A 12,687-nucleotide genomic window follows, 5' to 3' on the forward strand; every position below is an offset into this window, starting at 1 on the left:
CATGTTTTGGATAATTAATACCCCATAATAAAAAATTTACTAAATTTCTGCGTCTGCCCCTTTTCCACCTCTGTCTTCTCCTTTTTCTTTATTATCAACTATTATAACATCTCATGAACCTCTGTGATGTGAATGACCTATTAATAACCTATTAATAGCTGTAATGGGGATATAAAAACAAATAAGGCACTTCCTGCCCTTAAGGAGCTACCTGTCTGGTTTAAGGGGACCGGAGCTATCTTTGCAAAGAGTAATTAATTTTCAAACACAAAAATATAACATGAATGGTATGAAATGATAAGTACTAGACAAGGTCAGAGAAGTGCGAGATCAACTAGTGAGGTTAAGGTAATTAACAGACACTTCAGAAAGAAATTTCTATTTGAGTCTAGATTTAAAGGATTTAATCAGGATATATTAAAATATGCATAAATTGTTTTAAACCCTTAGGGTCAGTGTTATATTCCAATAAATGTTTTGGATAAACTTGTGATAAGCTACTTGACATTTTTAATTTATGATGAAATAAATCATCTTCTAAATTAAATTTATTTTTAAGACTCATGAGAAATTTCATGCAGATAATATAAACCAATTGGAAAAAGATACACTCAAAATAACGAATGATGTGATATGTATATTGCAAAATGTTGGGAGTATTTTAGACACTAGAATAAAGACATAGGATGTGATTAGTAAAAGCACATATGTTTTTTGCCTTTTAATTCTTTCCACGCTTAGTTATGGGACCTCACTAATATGGAAAGAAATAAAAAATAAAGCCTTGTATTCTTTGATTTAGTGTTGGTAGAATATATAACTGAAGCCAGAGGCTACAAGCGTCAGTTGACAGTTTAATGAAGAATTTTGAAAGAATGGTAGACTCTGGGTACTTTGCTTTGAGAAGACAAGCCTTGAGCTAGTTATTACATCTGTTTAGATGAGGAAAAGGTTAGTGAATATTTATATTTCAGTTTTTTTTTTTTACATGGGTAGGCACTGGGAATCAAACCTGGGTCGTCTGGCATGGCAGGCAAGCATTCTTGCCGGCTGAGCCACCGTGGCCTGCCCATATATTTCAGTTTTTATAATATTTAAGTTAAATCTATTGCCGCGTCCTCTTTTTCCTCCCCGGTTTGACACGGTTCCCTGGAAGGAAGGGCGGTGGCAAGGCCTTCAATGCCCCAAAAGAGGACGAGGCATAAAATGGCGTAATAGAAAAATACTGGGATTAACGACACTAATTGTGTGTTTCTTGTTGCTGGTTGTGTTCCAAGCATTATATCAAAACGAATCAGAAAGCAAAAGAATTGGAAAAAATGATACAAATTGTACAAATTGCAAAACCTTGTTAATGACTGTTTGGAAAAAATTAGGTTGGGACGCCCCCATTAAGCAAGTCATGCTGCAGATACAGCAGGCAGAAGTGCTTTTAGAACAAGTCACAGAAAAGTACCCCATAGAAAGTAAACACTTACAATTAAAAAACCCTGCATTGAGCCATCCTAGAAATTTACTCCCCACCACGGCACCGGTCCATTGCTATAAAACAATAAAAAATCTAAGTAAACAATGTAACCTTTTAATCAAAACAAGCTAAACTTTAACCAGATTAAAATAGGTCTTGACATATTGCCTCACCTGTAGAATAATAGGAAAAGAAAGTCTAAACTCAGAAAACTACAAACACAATGTCTGCGGTTTAAACCAATATCTTGCTGCTATTAAAATCTTGTGTAAATTTTCCTAAGAAAATCAGAACGTGTACTTTCGCTTTGCTTCCCTGAACCTGTAACTTTACCTAAAACGTAAGCCATGACACAACCATGATTCTGTGATACCTGTTTCCTTGCCAAGAATAAGGGTATAAAATCAGTTAAGCAAAAATAAATCTAAGCAACTCTTCTCAGAAAGGAATTCTCTAAGCTGTCTCTTGGTGTTCTTCTCGCGCCGACGACCCTCCACACCTTCAAGCCTGTTCCCTCTGCTGCGGCTGGACCGCGGCAATCTATGTTTGTCTTTTATCTAGTTATCATAAATTTAAATTTTTCTTTAAATGTGCTTGCAATGAAGACTAAAGATCTTTCTAGTAATATTGAAACATTTATTTTTAAAGATTCAAGGACTATTGACTTGTGACCATGAAACTATAAATATTTATTATGGAAGATTACATGCTAAAATGTTTGTTGCTGAATACCTGCCTTTTCATTTAAAAATTGTAAATTCTCTTGTTCATCGGAAGTCAGTTTTACCCACCACAGTTGTAACAATCAACTCTGAATTTGCTGATGTTTTTCCTATAACTTTCCTAGTATATAAGTGGTTTGAGTTTGCCTGTTAGATAGAATCATCTTGGTTTTCTCCCTGTGGGTTTGCTTGTCATGACCCTAGCGACTATGATGCTCTCATTTCTAGAAAGCATCACAAGGGTGAGTTTTTCTCAGATGTTAGCATCTATTGTATACAAGGTAGGTTTTTACTTAGGTTCAGAATATGCTGCTAATAAAGAGGTCATCGGAGGGATTTTAAAAGGCAATGATTTCCTGGGTCTAAACACCAACACCTAGAACGCAGTTTCAAGCAGCCCTCCCTACCCCATTCCCTCTTCAGAAACTTGCTTGTGAACAATAAAAACGTTAAAGAAAAATGAATTTTAGCATGAATTGTACAGTCTATTTGCAGCTGACACCATTACCACATGCTCTTCCTGTGACTGAAGAAGATAGCTCTCTTCTTGTTCTAGATAGTTCAAATGCATACTGACCTCCTTAGGATAAGCTCAATTGTGATCTCCTGAGATCCACTCCTAAAATTTCTTTCCTTTCGCTCTCTATATATTTATGTCTCTTTTAAAACTACCATTTTAAATTAGTACCCTATTTTATTGTTATTTGTTAAAATATTATTTCCCTAAACACTGTTACTATATTGTAAGGTTTTTCATTATTAGAAAACAGATCATATTAATTTTTATATCCTCATAGAAATACTGATGTAAAAGAAAGACTTTAGAATTACTAATGGTGCAAATAATTCAATCTTTTTGAAACTCGGTTTCTTACTCTGCCAGTGGGAGATAATAACAATCTATAGCAGCAGCAATAGAAGTAGTAGAGGTAGTATTAGCAGCAGCAGCAAGATCTTTCATTGTACCAGGTCTATTTGACCCTCCCAACAATCCTGAGATTGGTGCTATCACTATGCCTATGTATAGGTGTGGAAACCAAAGCACAGAGAGTTTAAGTAATTTTCCCAAGTTCATACAGGTAACAAATGACAAAACCAGAGGCCATGTTCTATATCATGCTGTCACCTAATAGGTGCTCATAAAGCACTTGTTGAATGAATCTCTGTATGGCATTGTGATGGTTCGAAGCTGTATGGACCCAAGAAAAACATGTTCTTAAATCTAATCCATTCCTGTGGGTGTAAACCTAATCATAAGTAGGACATTTTGATGAGGTTACTTCAGTTAACGTATGTCTTGCTTCAACCAGGATGGCTCTTAATCCTATTACTGGAATCTTTTATAAGAAAATGAAACAAAGACAAAGAGGGAGAAAGCCACAGAAGCAAGAAGATAAAGTCAGTGAAATCTGGAAGAGAAGGGAGAGACCAGTAGATGCCACTATGTGCCTTGCCATGTGACAGAAGAGGCAAGGGTCACAGGTAGTCATGGAAGGAAAGCATCATCTTAAAGATGTCTTGATTTGGACACTTTCCTGGCCTCAAATGGTAAGCTAATAAATTCCCGTTGTTTAAATGGACCCATTTTGTATTATTTGCTGGAGCAGCCTAGGAAACTAAAACACGCATCAAATAACCTATTTGACTTTATTTTTCTATTTTGTTTCTATATTAATTTATTAAATGGTCTTACATTATTTTGAGGAGAATAACTAATGTAATAATAAAACTAGGTGCATAGTTGAATGTTAAAAATATTATAAATATTATTTCTTTAATGTTGGGAAGCATTGGAGATATACAGTTCAAAGTTTAAAATGTTATTGGTAAATAAATGGCCTGCATATGTAAATTTGTAACTATATAGTATGTATACTTATCATATATTGCTGTTGATTTATAAAATCCACACAGGAATGTTAGTCTCATTATTTTTTAGTCACATTTCCTATCTAAGTGTTGATAGATATATATGCCATGTATGAGAGGAGCAATGTAAGAGAGATGATACAAATACATCATTTGCCTTTCCAGCGGAATCATTAGATCTTTTTTTTTTAATATAAATTGAGGCCACTTTCCAAGAAGCAGAATATAAGAGTTTGTGCTATGATCTCTATTGTTTGGTCTTATTAGAGTCATTAAGTGCAGTCAAGGTGCCTTTCAGGAAGAAAGGATGATAGATTGGCTGCATTCTCATGATCACATTCACTGTCATGGAGAACGAAAGTCAGGGAGGAGGGAGGAAGCAGAAGACAGAGTGCAGTGGGATACAGGTGCACCTTTTCCAGAGAAAAACAAGATGAATGTTCCCATTGTCACTGCTCCCTGCATTTCCTTAGTCATTAGCATGACAGGTCTGTAATTGATGACACGACATGGGACCTGTTGTGAAGCTTCTTCCCCCTCCTCCGAAAGTACTTCTGTGTCCTTTAAACAGTGTATGGTATCTGATGTGTCAGTGCGTCTGCCTTCATAGCTCAATCTAGGCTATCTTAGTAATGACAGAAGATCACACCACTTGTAATAAGGAAAGATGATATTAAAGTTTCTTAGCAGTGTTAACTGCAATTCTCAGGAGTGGCTTATGTAATAAAAGGCAAGATCAAAAGTAAATTTATGAAAGTAAGAGAAAATAACATAATTGGAGCTTTCAATCTGCTGTAGAAGAATGCTTTGTAGTCTAAAGCTCACTGTTTTACATACATGCTTTCTCCAGGTATACACTTTAGATTAAGAAAGAGTTTACAAGCTCTGTTTCAAGCAACATTACAATATATAGGTCATTTGACTTCATTATGTAAATTAAGTGATTAAGTAAAATAATTGAATGTGCAAATTATGACTAACCACTTTGACTTCCAGTTTAATAATTGTTTGAAATTATTAAACAATAATAATAATAAATTCTCAGGAGCTGCTGGGAAATAGATTTGATTTTAATGTTATATTTAGGTTTATTAGGCTTATTTTATAATTACCTACTAATAATCGATATTAACCATCTGGGAATTTATTGAGAAAACCAGTGAAGAAACCACACTGGTGAAACAAATATGCCATTAAAGTAAATACAAGTAAAAAAAATGTGTTAAAATTTTCTAATGTAAATCCTTAGTATTAGAACTTTGTTACTGATCAAAAAATGTTACCATCAATTTAATGAAGCTTTTTTGTGCTAGAGTTTTTTATTTTTAACTTTATAAAAGCATATATTTTCCCCTTTTTTAGTTTTTATGAGTATAGAAATAATACAATACACTTTTCAGAATAATTATGTATAATGAGAAGTCTTCTACTTTAGGAACAAACCTAATTTGTTATATATGAAATTTGGATATAACACATGTAGAATTGTATTACAGCAATTCTTTTAATATGTATAACCTCATTAACATTATAACTATTTTATGGAGAAACTTAAAGCAATAAGCTTCCAAAGGAAATGTTACAATGAAAATTAAATAGAGCTTTAGTGATCCTGTAAGTCTGACTTATCATTCTCCAAACTGTACTCTATTTTCTGATTCTATAAAAGTATGTCTATAATAAACATATTAGTCTCCTCCTTCAGGCATATACCTAACTTTTAATATAGTGGGCATGAGACCATAACGTGTGGCATCCTGCCGACCTTTAAGAGTTCGTAAACAAACATGCATAATATATACTTTTTGCTGACTAGTTAAATTAGAGTTTGTGAAACATTTTCTTAACTAAAAATCCATTTAGATAAAACATCAAAATGTCTGGATTCTTTAAAAATGTTAAGCTAGTTTTTTCTTTATCGCCAAGCATGCAATGCTTTCTGTTTGTTTCTGCAACAAACCTTGCTCCTTCTTTTCTTTCTCCTCTCTGATCATTCTTTCTATCTTCCATGATTGAAGTCATCCTTCTTTGCCTGCCCCCTAAATGCCAGTCCACATGTAGATGCTCCTGTCTGTCTTTCCTAATTTTCTTGTTAGGTGCCATAACTTCATTCTCTTTTACACCGCTGAATCAAGTCTTTTTTTTTTTAATATCCACACCCCCACCCTGCTTTTCTTATAAGAATTTGGCACATTTTTCTAGTCTCCTACTGACATGTGCTCCTGAATGATCTGCAGATAACTCAAACTCGGTTTCCCCCATCGAATCTATTTAACTTCCTACCCATTAATTCAAAGTGAAAAATCTTGATGTGATCTTCAAATCTTTTTTCTTTCTTCCTCCCTCATTCCTCAATTCTGTTTACCATTAAGTCCTGTCAATCTGATCTCCACAACTCTTACTGAAGTCATGCCATTCTTTCTATTTTCAGTCCATGATCTTTTCCTGGGCTCTGCAACATACTCCTGATCCTGTTTCCATTCTTTCCCTCTGACAGTCACCTGTTGTCTTCGTAAGACATAGATCTCATCATTTCACTTCTATTAAATCCGGCTCTCCATTTCCAAAACGTTAAAGTCCAAATTCTTTAGAATGGCCATCAAGATGCTCAGTCTGGCCACAGTCTATCTTTCTAGCTCATTTCCTGACAATTTACTATGGAAGACTACTGGCTATTACCAGTATTTGGCATATATCTCTGTCTCTCTTTCTTTACTATGGTTTTGATCTCTGCTGTGATTGCCTTATCTACTTTTTCCAGCTGTCAGTCTCCTTTTAGCCCTAAATCTAATCCTCAAATAGCCAATACTCTTATATATTTAAGTATTTATGTACATTTATTCATACTATGTGCACTTTTTGACTCAATATACATTTTGAGATGTATTCATTTCAAAACCTGTAGGTTTTGTTTATTAATTTTAACTCCTGCTAACATTCATGTTGTGTGATAAACTGCTGCTTTCCATTCCTCTACTAAGGGACAAATAGGATAAGGTTGTTTTTACTTTTTTTCTCCTTTGTGTAAGGAATGCTGCAGTAAAAAATCTTGCCATTGTATCCATGATCATATGAAAAGATTTAGTAATTAATTAATGAATTCATGAATTAATTTCAAGTGGCTGATCTAGGGACCTGCAGAGAATAATGAGAGGAAGGTGAAATGTAGACATCTGCCACCATTTCCCAACTTTTCTTGAAATGTCCTTGTATGGAGTTTTACAGTGTCAAAATATCCATCTTATGCTTGGTTTGGCATGTAGTTATATGATGCAAATAAATATTAAGATGATGTTAATGTTAGTAAAATGTTACTGCACTTTGTCATGTCACAAAAAAGGCAGATTAAAAGATTTTTTTTAAACCTTCCTTTCCTTATATTTATTCACTATTTTTTTCCTTATAACCCTAAATTATTTTGATTCTGAAGTCTTACTATACTGACATTATCATACTCTTTCAAATGCCATAAACTACAAAAGGGTAAGAAATTAAGATATTATCCCATTTCCCTTTCTTTCTTTATTCGTATTTTCTTAGTAATGTTTGTTGAAGTATTTTAATAATTGAAACACATATAAATCGAACCACTACTGCGTTTTACAATGTCCCTTTGATTTTAGTGTTTGTAAGAATTGCTTGGGATGTGAATTAAAGTATGTATTTCGAATCCCCACTGTGAAAGATTTTGGTTCAATCGTTTTGGAGCATGGACTTTAAATATTTATCTCATACTTACAACTACCATCACTTGCAAGTGTGCTCTGGAAATCAATTGCTTCAAGAAGCAGGATGAGGCAAGAAGTGGAGGTGATGGTGGTGGAGGGGACCCAGCATAGTTTAGACCTTCGGATGCAAATAGATGTGGGTTTGAATCCCAGTTGTTTCTAACAATTACTAACTTTATGATCTTCGGCAAGTTATTCAAACTCTCTAAACCTCAAATTTCTAATGTAAAAAAGATAGTAATATTACCTAATTCATAAAATTTAGCCCAATACCTGATCTGTAGTACATTCATGACAAATGTCAACTATTATATATTCCTGAAGTGGCTTTGTTTCTTTTCTGATTATGTAAACAACAGTTTGAGGGTGGATGTTTATGAAAACAGGGCAATAATTTGGAACTCTGACTCTCTGAGTTTCATAAACAAAAAGCCAGGGAATATTTAGACATCTTATTATCTTCATTGTTGTAAATAGTTTTTAGTGACACTTTAATATCAGAAAACTTAAAGGCAATTTAAAGGAAGTATTATTATTTAATGTTCTATTCTTTCTCCTGGATGAGAATCATGAGAGAGCCATATGTTAAAGTCACATGTCCTCGAGTTTAAATTTCAATTTTTCCCAATAGTCAATGAATATTCCATTCTCCCAAAGGACATGATGAAGTAAAAAACTAGAAATTTTCTCATCAGAAACACACACACACACAAACACATACACGTGTGCACACACAATATTGAGAACTGTGGAGAACCCCACAAAGCCTTCAGGTACAGTCAAAGGAATTTGTTAAAAGGGCCTTGCCACAAACGTGTAACATCTTTATCTCATGAACAAGCAGTCAAGAATCTGACTTTTTAAATAGCATCTTTTGTGACTCGGTTATGGCTAGTCTGCAGACTATACTTTGAGAAGTCTCTGGTGAAGCGTAGAAAGAGCTCTGGAGTCAAGGGAACAAAACTTTAGCTCTTAAAAATGGACTTAACCTCTATGAATTTCTTAATTCATTAAAATGAGAATAATATCTTCTTTACAAGACTGTTCTCAGGATCAGGTGAAAATATATGAAGCCCCTGGTACCCACTAGACTGTCACTAATTTCATTCTTGCTTAGTGGTTAAAAGCATGAGTTTTGGAATCCGACAGATTTGAGCTTAAATCCTGATTCTGACACTCCTTGGCTGAGGGACTTTGAGAAAGTGCTTAAATTCTCTACGTTCAATTTTCTTATCTGTAAGGTGGGAATAATCGTAGTTGTATCTTATAGTTCTTGTGAGGATTAAATGAAATAAAGGATGTAAAACATTTGAAAAAGTGGCTACCATGTTGTAGTACTTGATAAATTATATATATCTAAGAATAGTAAAAGTTATCATTTGCCATTTTTGAACCTGAGTATACAGAGTCATATGTATGTATACTTTCTGTCACATCAAGTAAACTCACACATATAAATAAGTTTAATTCATGGTGCAATTTTTACATAGACAACAACATGGGGAAGTTTTACATTCAGTGTGCATTATAGCATCAGTAATTTAAACTAAGTATTAGCATGATGATTTTGATTATTAAATATAGAATTAATATTATAAGGGTTTTCTGTTTCAGTTTTGTCTCTTTTGGCTGCTTTTGGAATAGCATCAAATGTTATGATTCCAGAAAAGGGCCAATTATACTGAACATTCTCTGGTATTGACAAAGAGTTATATTTATTTTGATGGTGATTATTTCTCCAATATTAGGGGTAAATTTTTATTGACATCTCATAAATTGATTTTAATTCATTTTCACCATTGTGATCGTTTTAAATCTATTTTTATTTTATTCTTTACTGAACTTTTCTGAATATATTGCCCTCTCATATTATTTTCAGAAATTTGAATGTAGGTTAGCTATTTCTCTATTTATGTTTAATTATTTCCTTAATTTTGTTAATAGTTACTTTCTAATAAAACTAGGCTCTAAAATTCTGGAAACCAGATATTATGAACTATATATTAAGGAATGCTCAAAATTTAAAGAATAAGTACCTACAATGGGAAAGAACAATATAGAACAGGGTTCTTCAAAATCTGAACTGATCCTGAGGTATATGAGCATGATTAAATGGGAACAGAAATTGAGATAATTTAGAAACTTTTATACCAATTTAACCTTGACCTGACATTCAAGTGCATGCTCATTTTTACATGAATTTACTTTATTGCTATTTTGTGAGAATTTTGGTCTCTAACATGGATTGGAAATTGTAAAACACAGCCCTTTACCACAGTTTGAGAAGCAGTAATGTAGACAACTCACAAGCTTCGTTTGTGCTGTTGTGTATAGTAACAGACACAATAATAGATGAGAAACCGTTAATTTTCTACCAAAATCTTAAGTTTGAACTCTGTGAAATTATTTTCCAAAGTCAAGAGGTATTTTGAATTGTTCCAGTGCGTTGCTGGACAACATTAGAACACTGTTAGTACAATGGGCTCAGAGCCACTCCTGCAGCTGCCCAGGACGGAGGGCTCCCGGGCTCACTCGCGAACTGCCTGTGGACTTTTCCTCAGGCCTACAGGGGAAACCTTGAGCCGGCCCTGGCTTCTCTGATAACCACGGTACCGAGCTCCCTGACCCCCCCGCCAATGCCTTCGATGTCCAGGGATAGAAACCGGGAGCCCAGTACGGCTCTGGGAGGGATCAGCATCTTCTGGACCCAACTCTGGAATATGTGAAGGAAAAGGTGAGACTCCTTGGAGCTTAGCACTGAGTGAGCTCTTGTCTAAACAATGCTTCATCAAGAGGTTCTCCAAGGAGAAGCATCTCTGACAGAATCCCTAAGAGGCTGAAGAAAGAGCTGGAGGACAAGCTGCTGCTAAGCAGTGAGGAACTTCACAGCCATGCCTGGTACCACGGCTGCATCTCCCATCAGGTATCAGAAAACCTGGTTCAACCAGATGGGGACTACCTGGTGTGCTCTTCTGTTCAGCTCTGGAAACTTTGTCTGACCTGTCAGTAGAAGAACCTCATGCAGCACTAAAACATCTGGAAGACTGTCTAGATGATGGTCCTGTGGCTCAGTGAGGCCTATAGCTCCTTTCAGTATCAATTTGAGATGGAGAGCTTCTACTTTTCCCTGGCTTGGTGCTCTTCTGCATGGGGAACTGCCGGTTCATCTCCCTACAGAGTGGAACTGTCATCTTGGAGCCCATCAACAGCATGGGGCCCCTTCACTGCCTAGCGGAGCACCATGGCACCTCCCCAGGCTGGGACACAAGGGTAGACTTGCTGAGGGAACGTGGCAGGTGGCTAAGAGGCTGAGCCTCACTGTGGGCAACATGCAAGCCCAAGGGCAGAGTTTGCCCAGGAGGAACCTCCTCGGAAATACATAGAAGAGTGCTGGTTAGCTAGCCTGCCTGGATCACATGCAGAACCTTTTTCAAGGCCCACCATCAGAAAGTTACCTGTGTATTGGCTGCCTGGTGCCCCCTCAGTCCCTGTATGTGGACGCAAGCCCCTGCCCAGACCCACCCATGTTCAGGACAGGCAGTGAACCCACTCTGAGCCCAGCAGTGGTTTGGAGAATCTCCTCCAAAGCTCAGGTGGGGAAGAGGCACTGTTCCCTCCCATCACCCCCTCTACAAGCCCTGCAAGGTCCCCTTCCTCAAGACTCCCCCATCTCTGTTTACTTGGCTCAGCTCAGAGGCCAATTACTGTGAGCTGAACCCAACATTTGCTGCAGGCTGTGACAGAGGAGGGAGGCCACCCGTATGTCCCCAGTGCACCTACGTGGAGCTGACAGCCAGGCAGAAGGCGGCCCTGAGTACACAGAACTCTGGCATCAACTACTTTATCCTTGATGACAATAATGGGACAAGGTCTACGGAACCACCAGCAGCACAGATGGACAAGGGACAGAAGGACAAGGGTGAATTTGTGATGCCCCTCCTGGAGACCATCTACTTGTTCAGGCTCAACATCTGAGTCTGAGGTTTTGTCTCCTGAGGAGAAACATGGACATAAACTCAGGCCTGGAACTCATTACCTTATCTTTTAGACACCATTTGTATTTGGGTATACTTAAAGGACACAACAATGGCGATTGGCTTCACTGGACATTCTGAGAAGCACAGGCACTTTGGAGGACTGAGCAGCCACTCTAATAGAATCATCCAGGTAGCAGTGGAACTGAAAGACTCGAATGAGGATCTCTGTTCTTTCTCAGATATCATAAAAGCCTTGGAAATGCCGCAGCTCACAAGGTTAGAAAAAACATGGACTGCCCTGAGGCACTGCTATACTCAAACTGCCAACATCTATGAGAAGCAGCTGAAGCCCTTCAACAAATTCCTGCAGAAAGGCAGAGTCCACATGTGTTCCCCAAGCAATATATCAGTCCTGCTGCTGATGCCTCTGGTGATCTTAATGGAGTGCCACTCAGGCTGTCATTTTTTAAGGTACTGACATGTGGGGAAAAAATGACCAACGCTCTGAGATTGTGTTGAACTGTTTGACAAAAGCCCAACTCCTGGTGGAGACTGCAGACACCTACTGGATGAATGCCTAGCGGATCCTGGAAGGTTTTCAACCAGTTGATGAAATGAGTGAAATCTTGAAGACTGAATTTCAAATGCTATTATTATGGGAGCAGCAAAGGTACACAAGTCAATCATACAGAGAGAAATGAGAAATTCAACCAGATTTTAACTACCCTCTGACTTAAATTGGAACCTCCTCCTATAATGCAGGCAGAGCTTTTGTATGTTTTCAGAGAATCTTAGGATATTGTTTCAAGATTTCCTAGTTTTTTCTTTGGGAAAGCATTATCATTTGATAAAATAATAGTGTCAAATCTGACAATATACAAGCTTTTAGTATTCATAACATGTAAATTGCAGAAAGCACACTT

The 12,687-nt window shown here is 36.6% G+C and overlaps 1 protein-coding gene and 1 pseudogene across 8 annotated transcripts in view; both read left to right on the forward strand.

Moving 5' to 3' along the window:
• The window catches only part of STPG2 (sperm tail PG-rich repeat containing 2), an 846,203-nt gene that overhangs the window by 526,753 nt on the left and 306,763 nt on the right, over window positions 1-12,687 (forward strand). Inside the window, exon 13 of one of the 8 annotated variants that reach the window (XR_013168349.1) lies at window positions 3,501-3,738. The exons of the other annotated variants lie outside the window; for them this stretch is intronic. The gene's annotated coding sequence lies outside the window, so the exon portion shown is untranslated. The remainder of the gene's footprint in view (window positions 1-3,500; window positions 3,739-12,687) is intronic. 8 annotated transcript variants of the gene reach the window in all.
• LOC143668516 (breast cancer anti-estrogen resistance protein 3 pseudogene) lies at window positions 9,766-12,559 on the forward strand (annotated as a pseudogene).

Source organism: Tamandua tetradactyla, chromosome 24 (assembly GCF_023851605.1).
Source record: "Tamandua tetradactyla isolate mTamTet1 chromosome 24, mTamTet1.pri, whole genome shotgun sequence".
Classification (NCBI taxonomy): domain Eukaryota; kingdom Metazoa; phylum Chordata; class Mammalia; order Pilosa; family Myrmecophagidae; genus Tamandua; species Tamandua tetradactyla.